Source organism: Octopus bimaculoides, chromosome 24, assembly GCF_046866305.1.
Source record: "Octopus bimaculoides isolate indiv1 chromosome 24, ASM4686630v1, whole genome shotgun sequence".
NCBI lineage: Eukaryota > Metazoa > Mollusca > Cephalopoda > Octopoda > Octopodidae > Octopus > Octopus bimaculoides.
In genome coordinates, this window is record NC_142951.1 from 20,563,863 (window position 1) to 20,577,445 (window position 13,583).

General features: G+C 38.6%; 2 protein-coding genes across 13 annotated transcripts in view; both read left to right on the plus strand.

The window, feature by feature from the left end:
- Positions 1–13,583, plus strand: part of LOC106874417 (uncharacterized) — a 397,411-nt gene that overhangs the window by 296,405 nt on the left and 87,423 nt on the right. The window lies entirely within an intron of this gene.
- LOC149131220 (uncharacterized) overlaps positions 1,713–13,583 on the plus strand; it is a 42,638-nt gene continuing 30,767 nt past the window's right edge. The window contains exon 1 of the mRNA XM_089341508.1: positions 1,713–1,832. The gene's annotated coding sequence lies outside the window, so the exon portion shown is untranslated. The remainder of the gene's footprint in view (positions 1,833–13,583) is intronic.

Sequence of the window (13,583 nt, forward strand, 5' to 3'; positions counted from 1 at the left end):
AGTATATTCCAATATACACATAACATAGGCACAAGTATGTGTGTGTGTAATAATATATATATATATATATATATATATATATATATATATATATATATATACGCACATACATATATACAAGACCGAAAGAAAGATAAGATATGCATGCTCACTTCCTATCAAATACACATGCATTCACCTACTTGCTCGCATATACACACTTTTTCCTTGCTTATGCACACATACACACACACACACTTTGAGTATATGAAGGGCTTGAAAGTTCCTTTACATTCCATTCTGTTTTGATCAACACAAGCCCTTAATTCAGAACCTCTCAGACTTCAAAAGCTTTTGTGCCACATATCTCAATGTGTGTGTATGTACAGATACATACTTACACACAAGCACACACATACATGAGCTGTGCTAGTTGTTGGTGGTTGTTTTTGTTAACCCCAGGTCAACCTTGGTCAAGCAGGCCTATGATCAAAGGCAATCTACCCCTGACAAACTGCATTTTTTGTTGACATAATGTATCTTAATACAACATTATCCAATGTGTTATTCATTTTTTTTTCTTGTTAAAGATTAGTGGTAGGGTGTAGTTTGAGGATGGTCAGGCTGCTGTTACTGGGAAATCATATGTCCACCTAAAGGCTCTGTCATTGGTGACTGAGGATATTTCAAGTGTGTCGTTTTCACCTGGATTGGTTTGGTAAATAAAACCTGAAGAGGAATATCATACTGGAATAATACTGCATCTGGAATTACTGTGTGTGTGTGTGTGTGTGTGTGTGTGTGTGTGTGTGTGTGTGTGTGTACTGTGTTGGAGTATTTATGAAATCTCTGCTTTTTGTATTTATTTATTTATTTTTTGAGTAGCAGAATTTTGTTACATGTTTCGTTTGTACACACATATATAGATATATATGTGCACGCACACACACACACACACAAACACATGTATATACACATGCACACACACACACATGTATATACGCATGCATGCATGCATGCGTGTATGTATGTGTGCTCAGTTTTAGATTAAGTTTTCAACTTTGGTGTGTAGTTGGGAAGAATAGTAGATGGCTGGCTGGCTGGCTGGCTGGCTGGCTGGAGAGAGAAATTTGGGGGTGATGGAAGGGGGTAGGGCGAACAGGTACATACACACACAGATAGACATATACAGTACATAGGTTGATGCAAAGAGAGATAGGTAGAGAAACAGAGAGAAGACAGAGAGAGATAATTCAGGTAGAAAGGATGATAGAGGGAGGGAGGGAGGGAGGAAGTAAGACAGAGAGGGGGAAATGTTGGAGAGAGAGAGAGATAAAGAGACAGTGTGTAGGATGAGCAGACTTGTGCACACACTAACACATAAACATCCAAGCACTCACTCACATATACTCACCAGCTCTTAAGCACACATAGCAATGAGAGTGAGAGAGAAGGATATCCAAAGAAAGAGAGGAAGAGTGAGAGAGGGGGGTGCAGAGCAAGAACTAAGACAGGATAGAGATAGATAGAATCAGAGAAGAAAGTTGTGAGTGTGTGTGTGGAAGGAAGAGGGTGGGGGAATAAGAAATAGAGAATGAGTGAGTGAGGGAGGGTGAGAGGCGAAAAATAAGAATGCATGTCATAGTGAGAGTGGTGGAGAGAGAGAGAGAGAGAGGTGGAGGTGTGAGGATGTCTGTGAATGGAATGTGCGGGATGTAACAAGGAGCATCGATGCCATTCTGCCAGTGCCATGAATCTAAGTAGTACCTCCACTTTCCTGGGATTCTCTTTGGGAAATAATATGCAAGGTAGAAGCCACATGGACAACGAGGAAAAAATACAAAGATTTCTTGGTCAGTGCTTTTGTTTTATACGTGTATATACACACATATATACATATATATATATATATATATATATATATATATATATAGACACATGACACACACACATGCTGCATACATACATGCTTGTGTGTGTGTGTATGTGTGTGTGTGTGTATATATATATATATATATATATATATATATACACCCACACATACACACACACACACACACAATACATGTATATATCCTTGCATGTATGTGTATATTTCTATACCCATGTGCATATAGGTGTGTATGTGTGTGCATTTAATATTTAGGTGTGTGTATGTATATAGATTTTTATGTGTATATATTATGTGTGTGTTTCTACATTTATGTGTATGTAAATTTATATTTGTGTATGTATGTACATTTATATTTATGTATATTTTTATGTATATGTATATTTATGTATGTTCCCATGTATGTATATATATGTGTGTGTGTGTTTTTATGTTGGTCATATTTATTTACAAATTATCTACATCTCTGCCTCTATCCCAAGGCTATTAATAACTTTGCTGAAAAGTCTCACTAAAGTCCCTCTCCTCTTCCCTTAGATAATAATAATAATAATAATAATAATAATAATAATAATAAAAAAAAAAAAAGGAATATACTTTACTCTTTCCTAAGGCAGCCCCCCACCTTTTCTGTATATCTCTGTAAGTTTATATATATATATATATATATATATATATATATAATGTTACCAGTCTTTTTTTTTGTTTTTGTTTTGTTATATACACCCTTTCTTTAAAATTATATATTTTTCCAGACTCTCTCCTGGTTTTCTTTACCTCCCTCTTGTCCCCTTCCTTGTTGTAAACCTCATACTCCATGCACACACACACACACACACACACACACACACACACACATACCTGTATTTAATTTTCCTAAGGGTTTTACCTTTGTTTTTCCCCTTCCTACCTATTCCACCCCCTACATTTACAGTACAATTTCTTTTATTTCACTAGCACTCCTCCACATGCACACGTTTCTTCCACCCCACCCTGTTGTCATTGCTACTAATATTGAATCCCTTTTTTTTTTTTTACCCTACCTTAAGATTAGTTGGGTCCATAAAATGGCCAGAATTATCCCCCAGTTAATTCTGAAACATTTTTTTTCTGTCTTCTCATTCTTCCTTTTATTTTTTGTTTTTGCGACATCTTAAATAAAAGGGTGAGAGAAAGAGAGAGACAGACAAATAGAGACAGAGATAAAGAGAGATAGACAAAGAGAGACAGACATAGAGATAATGATAGAGAGAGAAAGTGAAATTGAGATAAAAAAAAGACAGAGAAACATGGAGAAAGGGAGAAAGATAAAAGAGTTTTTAATTAGCCGACTTCTTCATTTGACCTTGGTGTCAAGGTTTTTTACTTATTTTAATCTCTTCAGTTTCCAGATTTTTCTTTTGCATCTTCATCTCTTCACTTTTCCTTTCTTTTTCCCTTTTCCTACCTTCTTTCTTTCTTTCATTATTTTCTTTTCCACCGTTCTTTAATCATCTTTTTCTTTTCTTTCTTTTCCTAAATTCTAACCATTTCTCCATGCCAACCTCATCTCCCTGTACACCCTTCATCTTTAACTTCTTCATAAACTTTTTGAATATTCAGTGAAGATATTGCTACCCATCTTATTCTTCATCTTTTCATTAGAAATTCTTATTTCTTTTCAAATTTTTCTCTCCTAGACTCTTTGATTCTGCTAGCTTGCCATCTTATGATGTCTGAATATTAATGTCACTTAACTCAATTCTATTAGTTTGTTGCCTTGATAATGATAATAACCATAATAATCCGTTCTGCTATAGGCACATGGTCTGAAATTTAGTGGGAGGGAATACTGACTCCAATCCTTGACATATTTTAGTGACTATGAAAGGATGAAAGGCAAAGTCAACATCAGTGGCATTTGAGCTTGGAATGTAAATCTGGAATAAGGACTAGATGTTCTAGGAAATTAGCTGCAGTTGACTATGATCCTGTCCAGGGAGATGTGAGGTTTATCTCTTCCTCCATTCAGGGATATTTGTGATATATTCTAAAACTGGCATTGGTTTCATTTGAAGCTTAGAAATACAATAATATCAGAGACAGTCTGCTACACATGTTGCTTAGTCTCAGATCAGCCCATGGTCCAGAAGATCTGTGATCACAAAAGCATTCCAGCTGTAGCCATCCTGTCTTCTTTCAAACTTTATATAGTTGAAGCTGCCTATTATAAAAAGATGTATTTATTTCTGTTTTTGAATTGATGAGTCTGGAGATTCATGTGAGATTTGGTACGATTCCATTTAACCCTTTAGCTTTCAGATTATTTTGTCACATTGACTCAGAGTGGTTGGCGTTAGGAAGGGCGTCCAGCTGTAGAAACTTTGCCAGATCGGATTGGAGCCTGGTGCAGCCTTTTGGCTTGCCAGCCCTCAGTCAAACTGTCCAACCCATGCCAGCATGGAAAGTGAACGTTAAACGACAATGATGATGATGATGTTTTTAATTAATTAGGCATTATCTTGCAGCTTCAATGTTTCAATGATTATATTGTTTATTTTTAGAGTGATACTGTAGAGTAGGTGTGAGAGACTGGATCTGACCAGTTTGAGTGTAAAACAGAAAATTTGAGCTGGAGGTGATTGATTTAAATGCTAATGGGTTAAGCTGTTGCATGTTAACACATGCGAGAAAGACATGAGCAGGGAGAATATTCCAGAGGGAATAGTGTTCTGGATGGGGAGCAGGGACTGGTCATAGTAGTTTATGTGGTGCTGAGTGCATGAGGTTGTGCAACAAGGATGTCAATAAGTGGAGAGAGAAGTGGGTCAGGAGTGTTTGAGGGGAAGAAGACCAGGCAGATCTGAGGAACAGAGGCCATTATAGCAGTGATAGGAAACAGTGTACCTGTGGGCTTTGGTGACTTCAGTGTGCCTGTTAACTGTTTACAGTCAATCAGTTGAGTACACCCCTGGCACTTTAGATGCAGTCCAGCATGTGCATAGGAGATGCACCATCCTTGATGTTACCAGCCAGTTATTTTTATCAAAGAGAATCTTCTTACCTAAGTGATAATATAAACAGCTTCTGTTGTTTATCTAGGACTACATTATCCAATATATCCTTTTTTTTTCAGACAGTAAGCTGTGTGGTTTGAGAGAAATTTAGCTGCTATTTATAGCAGAGCAAGTAACTACATAAAGACTCACCCATTATACACAAAAACGATGTTTCTGCTGATTCATTGAGGAGCAGTATGATTCCTGTAACATTATATAGCATTGGCTGAATGCCAGGACCTCATTGGCCTACAGAGGCATCACACAGTACTACATCTCCACATTATATGTATATTTATATATATGGATGAATGAATGAATGGAACTTTGTTAATTTCAATGATGAAGATACACTCGTTTGATATCATTTGAATTACCTGCTCCTGAATTAATGCGTAGGTGGTGGTAGTGGTGGACTCTCATCTGTCAAACCTCTATTGATCTAATGCCACAAGCCCTGTCGTTATCAAATGCAGGATTTGTATGGAGTTACCTTCTGCTAGATAAGCAGTTAAAGGCCCAAAAGGCCTCACCTGTCCTAGGTCCATTGGGGTGTCTGTGTATGATCTTCTACCTGAGGCAATTCCATGACATGTTAATGAACCTACAGCTTGGTCTCTAACATGTTATACTACTCTGGGTCAGAGTAGCCCTGCGAACAGCAGCGGCTGTGAGGTGGATTCATACTTGTCAAAACCCTAGAATTCTTGAACCAGGGTCCTGCAGCTTATACCCAGAACATTTAGGCACATGAACCCTTAATGTAATTCTCAGTTAGAATCAGCATTATAGTGTGGTGTGTGACAAAGACTGTACCTCTTGTACAATCTGACCAAAAGGCTTCCTTACAGTTTCCATCTACCCAATTTCACTCACAAGGTATGAGTTGAAGCAAACTTCTTAACCATTTGACCATATTGCGAATATATGAGAGGAAGACAATACATGCATACCTGCTGCCATACTAGGTGAGATGTATTTCCGTACTGAGATGTATTCCTTACATGAACTTGTGCATAACCTGGACACACCTCATCTAAATACAATTAAAAACCTAATATTGTATGGGTCATTGATTGCATATATGAGGAGACCCTCTTCGGTCATGAATGACCATGGGATTGCACCTAGAAAGTCACCCTCCCAAGCACAAGTCCAGGCAAGGTTGTTTATGGAAGTCCAGCAGTCGCCCATGCATGCCAGCCTCCTCTCTCCACACCACTGATATGTTATCCAAGGGAAAGGCAAAGGGGCCGATAAAGCTTGGAACCTGTGACATCGCAACTCATTTCTACAGCTGAGTGAACTGGAGCAACGTGAAATAAAGTGTCTTGCTCAAGAACACAACACGCTGCCCAGCTTGGTAATTGAACTCACAACCTCACGGTTGTAAGATCAACGCTCTAACCACTGAGCCATGCACCTTCACTTGCCCATTATATATATATATATATATATATATTACAGTTCTATATTTAAGAGATGAGGAATTATTTACATTATCTACATTTGACGGATATTCGTCCTCATCTTGTTTGTTGTTAACACAACGTTTCGGCTGATATACCCTCCAGCCTTCGTCAGGTGTCTTGGGGAAATTTCGAACCTGGGTTCTCATTCCTATCGATGTTACTATTATTATTATTATTATTATTAATCAGGTCGCTGCCGTGAATCAAACTCGGAACCTTGGGGTTAGTAGCCCGCGCTCTTAACCACTGCGCCATATGCCCGTGGGCAATTATGGGGTGAATTTTAAGGCTTATAAATCTATTATTTTTCTATCCTTCCTCAATACCGGTTCCCATATGCTATTCATATCTGCACTCGGTCTGCTTAGGAGGTTGTTGTGTCCTAGCATATGTGCTGCTTCTTTTAGTTTTCGTATTTTCCAGTGTTGTTCCCTGTCTATTATTTTAACTTCATCCCACAGGGGGAGGTGGTTTCCATTTTTCCATACATGATCAGCTATACCCGATTTATCGATATCTCCTCGTGTCACAGCTTTGCGATGTTCTTCTACCCTTATTTTGAAACATGTCGCCCCCTCAAAATAAGGTTAGAAGAACATCGCAAAGCTGTGACATGAGGAGATATCGATAAATCGGGTATAGCTGATCATGTATGGAAAAATGGAAACCACCTCCCCCTGTAGGATGAAGTTAAAATAATAGACAGGGAACAACACTGGAAAATACGAAAACTAAAAGAAGCAGCACATATGCTAGGACACAACAACCTCCTAAGCAGACCGAGTGCAGATATGAATAGCATATGGGAACCGGTATTGAGGAAGGATAGAAAAATAATAGATTTATAAGCCTTAAAATTCACCCCATAATTGCCCACGGGCATATGGCGTAGTGGTTAAGAGCGCGGGCTACTAACCCCAAGGTTCCGAGTTTGATTCACGGCAGCGACCTGATTAATAATAATAATAATAATAATAGTAACATCGATAGGAATGAGAACCCAGGTTCGAAATTTCCCCAAGACACCTGACGAAGGCTGGAGGGTATATCAGCCGAAACGTTGTGTTAACAACAAACAAGATGAGGACGAATATCCGTCAAATGTAGATAATGTAAATAATGTATATATATATATATATATATATATATATATATATATATTATATGTATTACAACTGTCATCATCATTGTTTTACATCTGCTTTCCATGTTAGCAAGGGTTGGACAGGTCATTGCTAATGATCAATGATTTTCAACCAGGGTCAGTATGGTCTTTTGGAGTCCATATAAGATTTTGTTGTAAAATTTATGTGCAATGAATTGCTTCTACTTCTACAATACACAAAATATTTGAATTTTTTAATACAATTCCTAATTATATCTAATTATAAAAATACAGTAGAATTGTTTTTAATATACATCAGATGGCTATGGAGGTGTTGTAGAATAGAATAGGAATCAAAGGAGTCCATAGGTAAAAAATGGTTGAGAATCACTGATCTGGATGGTTTGGAAGACCACATAATATTCGTTTATGGTGTGTTCTCTATGGCTAGTTGCTCTTCTATTTTACAGTGTGTGTATAAATACATGTATATGTTAATATATATGTGTTTGTGTGTGTTTCTTTGTTCCTGACGGCCAGTGTTGGTTTGATAATGTCAAAAGCAGCTGATAGAATAAGTGACAGGTACGGGGGTTGATGTGATCAACTAACTCTACAAGGGTGGTGCTCCAGCATTGACACAGCCTAATGGCTGAAACAAGTAAAAGAGCGAAAAAGTGTTTAGAGTGTTGCTCTCATGGTTGCAAGATCATGGCTTCAGTTCCTTGACCAGATGATGGGTTGTGTTTTTGAGCAGAGCATTTCATTTCATGTTGCTCTGTGATGACTTTGACATCCTGATGTGTGGCACATTTGTACAGACGATGTCTCTTTGATGGAAGGAGTGAACTAACGTACAACACAAACATTTTGTCACTATAAACAAATCAGCCGTGTAAGTTATTCAGTGAGAAATTTCATTTGTCTATGTATCATGCTAGATATCACTTTCCTACTCATTGAAACTTGGCCATTGGTAATCAGGTATCTTCTGTGCTATCTGAAAAAATCCTGTCTTTAAATACATCTTAAATGTGCAACAGCAACAACATCATCATCATCATTTTTCCATGCTTGCATCAGACAGAATCCATTGTGGCAGATTTTTTACAACCAGATACTCTTCCTGTCACCAACCCTCACCTGTTTCCAGGCAAGCTAATATTTTCCCATGGCCAGACATGTTTCTCATAAGACTGGAAACAAACCTCAACATCACTTACATGACAGCAATGCTTATTTAAAACTATCATGTGATGTCAAAACCAGGACACGGACACACACACACACACACATGATAGGCTTCCTCATAGTTTCTATTTACCAAATTCATTCACATGCATTAGTTGGCCCACAGCTATAGAAGAAGATACTTGCCCAAGGTGATGCTCACTGAGGCTCAACCCAAAACTACATGGTTGCAAAGCAGGCTTCTTAACAACACAGCTATGTCTGTACCTGTATGTGGAATTCAGTAGACGGAAAGTGTGTAGAAGCTATCAGCGTTGACTAAAGTAGTGTCTCACTGGGCTTCCCAGTGACTGGAAGGTGTGTAGGTAATTAGCAGAATTTTAGAAAAAGCAACAAAACCTGTTAAAAGTGGATGAGATCTTTGCGAGTCCAACAACCCCCATATCCTGAGGGGGAGATTGGTGTTGCCAAGATTATCAAAACCCAGCGAAATACTTGGATGGGCTGCTTACTGCTTCATATTCTTGCTTGATGGCACTGGGGTCATTCCAAGTTAGTGGTCCCAGAGGTGTCAGCATATGTAGAGTTGACCAGGTCCATCACTGGCAGTCCTGTGCCAGCCCTTCTACATCCTCCAAGATGATGTCAAGACTTGGATGGGAGTTAGAACAATATTTAATTCCATACGGGACTTGTTGGAACTTGCCCTTGCCTAAGACCAAGAGAGGTGGATGTACTTAGTAAAAATATTCAGGTACTCTAGTGACAAAAATTTGACTTGTATTCACTTTCTTGTTCATTGACAGTACCCTCTGACATTTCATCACCTCCGTCTCATTTTTCCCATTTGGGGTAGCCTTGTATCTCCTCTACAGAAAAACACCTGTTCTTGTCCCTCTGTCATACTTTTTAACCTCTCATCTAGCAAAAAGCCACCTCCTTCAATGGTACACCCATTTGTTACTCAGTTGAAACATCTTGTCTTGTAAGTTATTTGGTGATCTCAGTACCCCAAAGAATTTTAAGAAAAAGCACCCAATACATTCTGTAAAGTAGTTGGCATTTGGAAGGGCATCCAGCTGTAGAAACTATGCTGAAGCAGACATTGGAGTTCAGTGAAGTCCTCCGGCTTGTCAGATTCTGTTGAACTGTTCAACTCATCCCAGCATGGAAATCAGATATTAAATGATAATAATGATCATTATTGTATGTGTGTGTATAAAAAGTATTAAATTGGCTGAGTCATTGATATGTTAGATTCATTGCCTGATTGTATTTGATTGGATTCTCTGTATTCTGGGTTCAATTCACACTGAGGTGAGCTTTGCCTTTCATCTTTTTGGGAGTCAATATAGATATTAAAGAAAAGGATACTAATTCAGGTTGGTGGATTGACAGAATCAGTAGCTCTGCCTTCTGAGTTCAAATCCCGCTCCATCATCGGAAAAAGGGTGACACTTCTTTCAGGAGCTGGGACCAATAGATTGTATCAGTAATTTGTAGTACCATTAGAATTAGTTTCCTTTGTTTGCTTGGAAGATTTCCAGAATAACATTACTCAATAGGGTACATAGCTCTGACATCAGGGAGTCTCTCCAGGTTGAGCTGCTACTTCTCTGCTTTGAGAGTCCAATACTATGGACATGTGATTAGAATGTCACAGGAAAGAATTGTAAGATAGATTCATCAATTTGAGCCAACCAGCTAAAGATCTAAGGGTAGATCAAGACTGAGATGGTTGGATAATATCCATAGTCTCAATTGGTTAGGCTTGGGAATCCAGCTAGAAAGAGTAATGATAGTTGGTTTTAATAGGACCCTATGGAGGAGGTGGCTGGGGATTGTACCTCTCACAATCTTCCCAAGAATAGTGAGTGGAGAAGATGGGTGATCAGAAAATCCGCTATGACCTCCACCACCATCACATATGTATGTCTTTTTTCTTGTTTACATCAGAGAAAGATACAGACATCACAAAGAAAAGCATAAAAATGCTGGTGCTTTTTGAATATAGTTCCTTGAGGTAGTTGCTCTGTACCAAGTTACACAGGCACTCCTTTGTCAGGTTCACCACTACAGAATACAAACTAATGAGACTGGTTGATTAATTACAACATAAAATATATATAAAATACATAACTGGCCATCTATGTGTCATACTGAAAGTCATGGTGCATATGCATTAGGTATGATATATAGATGGCTAATTTAATTCAACACTGCTTTGATTCCCGTACACCCAGTTTTAGTTCACCCTGACAGCTAATCATAGTATCTATAAATTCATTATTCACTCTTTCCTATAACAGAGATGGGGAAAATCTCATCTAGGCACATGATGATTGTGAGTAAACATCATTGATAACGTACAGCTAGGCTGAAATGCATCTGGTGTTCTTGCTGAGTGATGCTGACATAAGTTTTCATCTACTGCTGATTTATATTTTGCTTTTGACTTAGCATGTCTCAATGAGATTTTATCTCAGATAAAAGCCCAGTATCTTGCCTGTCAACAGTGTATAAACATTAACCCTTTAGCATTTAAACTGGCCATATCCAACCAAAATATTTTACCTGTTTTAGCCTTAAACCAGCCAAATCCTGCCTCTCACAATTACCCTTTATTATCATTCTAAAAACGAACAACCATATCATTGAAATCTCAAAGCTGTGAGATGATGCCTGATTAATTCAAAACAGTGTGAATAAATAAGCTCTACATTTGAGAGAGTGAAGGTACATGGCTTAGTGGTTAGTTCATTTGGCTCAAAATTGTAAGGTCATCAGTTTGATTCCCATTTGCATGTTCACCTTGAGCAAGACACTTTATCTCATGCTGTTCCCATCCACTCAGCTGGTAAAAATGAGTTGTACCTGTAATTGAATGGACCAGCCCTGTCTCGTTTGATATATCATTTTAGATCTCCCTGAGAACAATGTTAAAGGTACATGTGTGTGGAGTACTCGGCTACTTACGCTTCAATTTCATGAGCAAGCTGTTTGGTTGATCTGATCAACTGGAACACTTGTCATTGTAACTGACAGAGAGCCCAACCACATGAAATAAAGTGTCTTGCTCAAGGTCAACATGCAGCTGGGAATCACTCATGACCTTACAATTTTGAGCCAAATGAACTAACCACTAAGCCACATTCCTTCACTCTCTCAAATGTAATGCTTATTTATTCACAGTTTTGAATTAATCATGAATTAATCATGTTTTGAATTAAGCATCTCATAGCTTTGAGATTTCAACGGTTGTTTATTTTTAGAATGCGAATGGGTTAAGTATGATGTACATAGATGGTTATTACGAGTTAATGTTACTTCAATAGAGTACCCTAGACACTCTGTCGATAGAGTACCTTGGACACTCCGTCGTTAGAGTACCCTGGATTCTCTATTGATTTATAAATATAATGAGTCCTAGCATAGGTTTAAGGCTGCAAACTGTTTTGCAGGAGAGAGAGGTGTAGGCATTATATAAATGTCTGTATTTGACTGCTACTTTATTTTATCATCCAGGAAACATAAAAGGTACAGACGACCTTGCTGGGGTTTGAACTCAGAATGTAAAGATGCAAAGCATTTTGTTAAATATTCTAACAATTCTGCCAGTGCTATACCCTTAATTTTCAACATAGTCACAAGCCACAGATTTGGAGGTGTGTACGTGGGGAGGGACATAGACAATTAAATTGAATCCAGTACTTCATTGGTACTTTATTTTATCAATCCCGGAAGTGTGTAAAGCAAAGTTTACCATTGAAGGGGCTTGAACATGGAATATAAAGGACCCCAATTAAATAACTGTAGAGTATTTCATCCTGCACTCATATCAACTGTGCCATCTAACTTCAAGTTAATTGCAATTATAACTAATTGAAATATCCTAACTTAATTAGTGGGTAGGATAGGGGTGGGGTGTGCCTGGTTTGATTGTGGTGGTGGTGGTGGTGGTGGTGTTTGGTGTTAATGAAATGATTGCAAAGTTCTACCTGTCTTGCCCTCACTCCAAAACACCACTGCAACCCCACCACCACCTCCTCCTCCACCACTGTCTGCACCTCACTACACCACACCGCATTTCATTACATACACCAAACCACACGTTGCCACAGCACCACACCTGACATTCATCCTCTCCCCATGCCCCATCCCACCTGCACCCTGCTCTACACACCCATCTCATCTCATCTTACCCACCATTGCAACCCCCACCCCACCTTGAATTATTTTGAGGTAGTATTTCCACATTTCTGAACAGCTGAAGTCATTTGATGTGGTAACGGTGGTGGTGGTAGAAGAGGGGGGAAATGGTATTAGTAGTGGTGGTGGGGTAGAGTGGAGCAGTGATGGTGGTGGAGAATGGCAATGCTGTTTTTATTTGCACCAAACACCCTTACTGCCACCCTACCATCGCAGTCACCATCATGAGTCACAACTAGGCCCCTTACATGGTCAACTGACCTGCTAAAAATAGCAGACAAATCTCAACCTATCACACAGAGAGAAAAAAGTGAGGAAAGACACATTAGATTAAATGATGATATAGTCCCAGACACAGTGTTCTGATAAAAACAAAGTGAATGAATAAGATGGGATGGTCATGGTTGGAATAACTTTGATCATAGGTTTACTTGATGGATTTTGATCTATGAACAAGCATGGCTGTGTGGTTAAGTTGCTCACTTTGTAACCACATGGTTTTAGGTTCAATCCTTCTGCAGGGCACTTTGGGCAAATGTTTTGTACTATGACCCTGGGCTGATCAATGCCTTGTAGGTGAATTTAGTAGATGGAAACTGTGTGTGTGTCTGCGTGTCCTCTAACTGGTGTTGGTTTGTTTACATTTATTAACTTAGTTCAGCCTAAGAATTCAATGGAATAAGTAACAGACTTAAAAA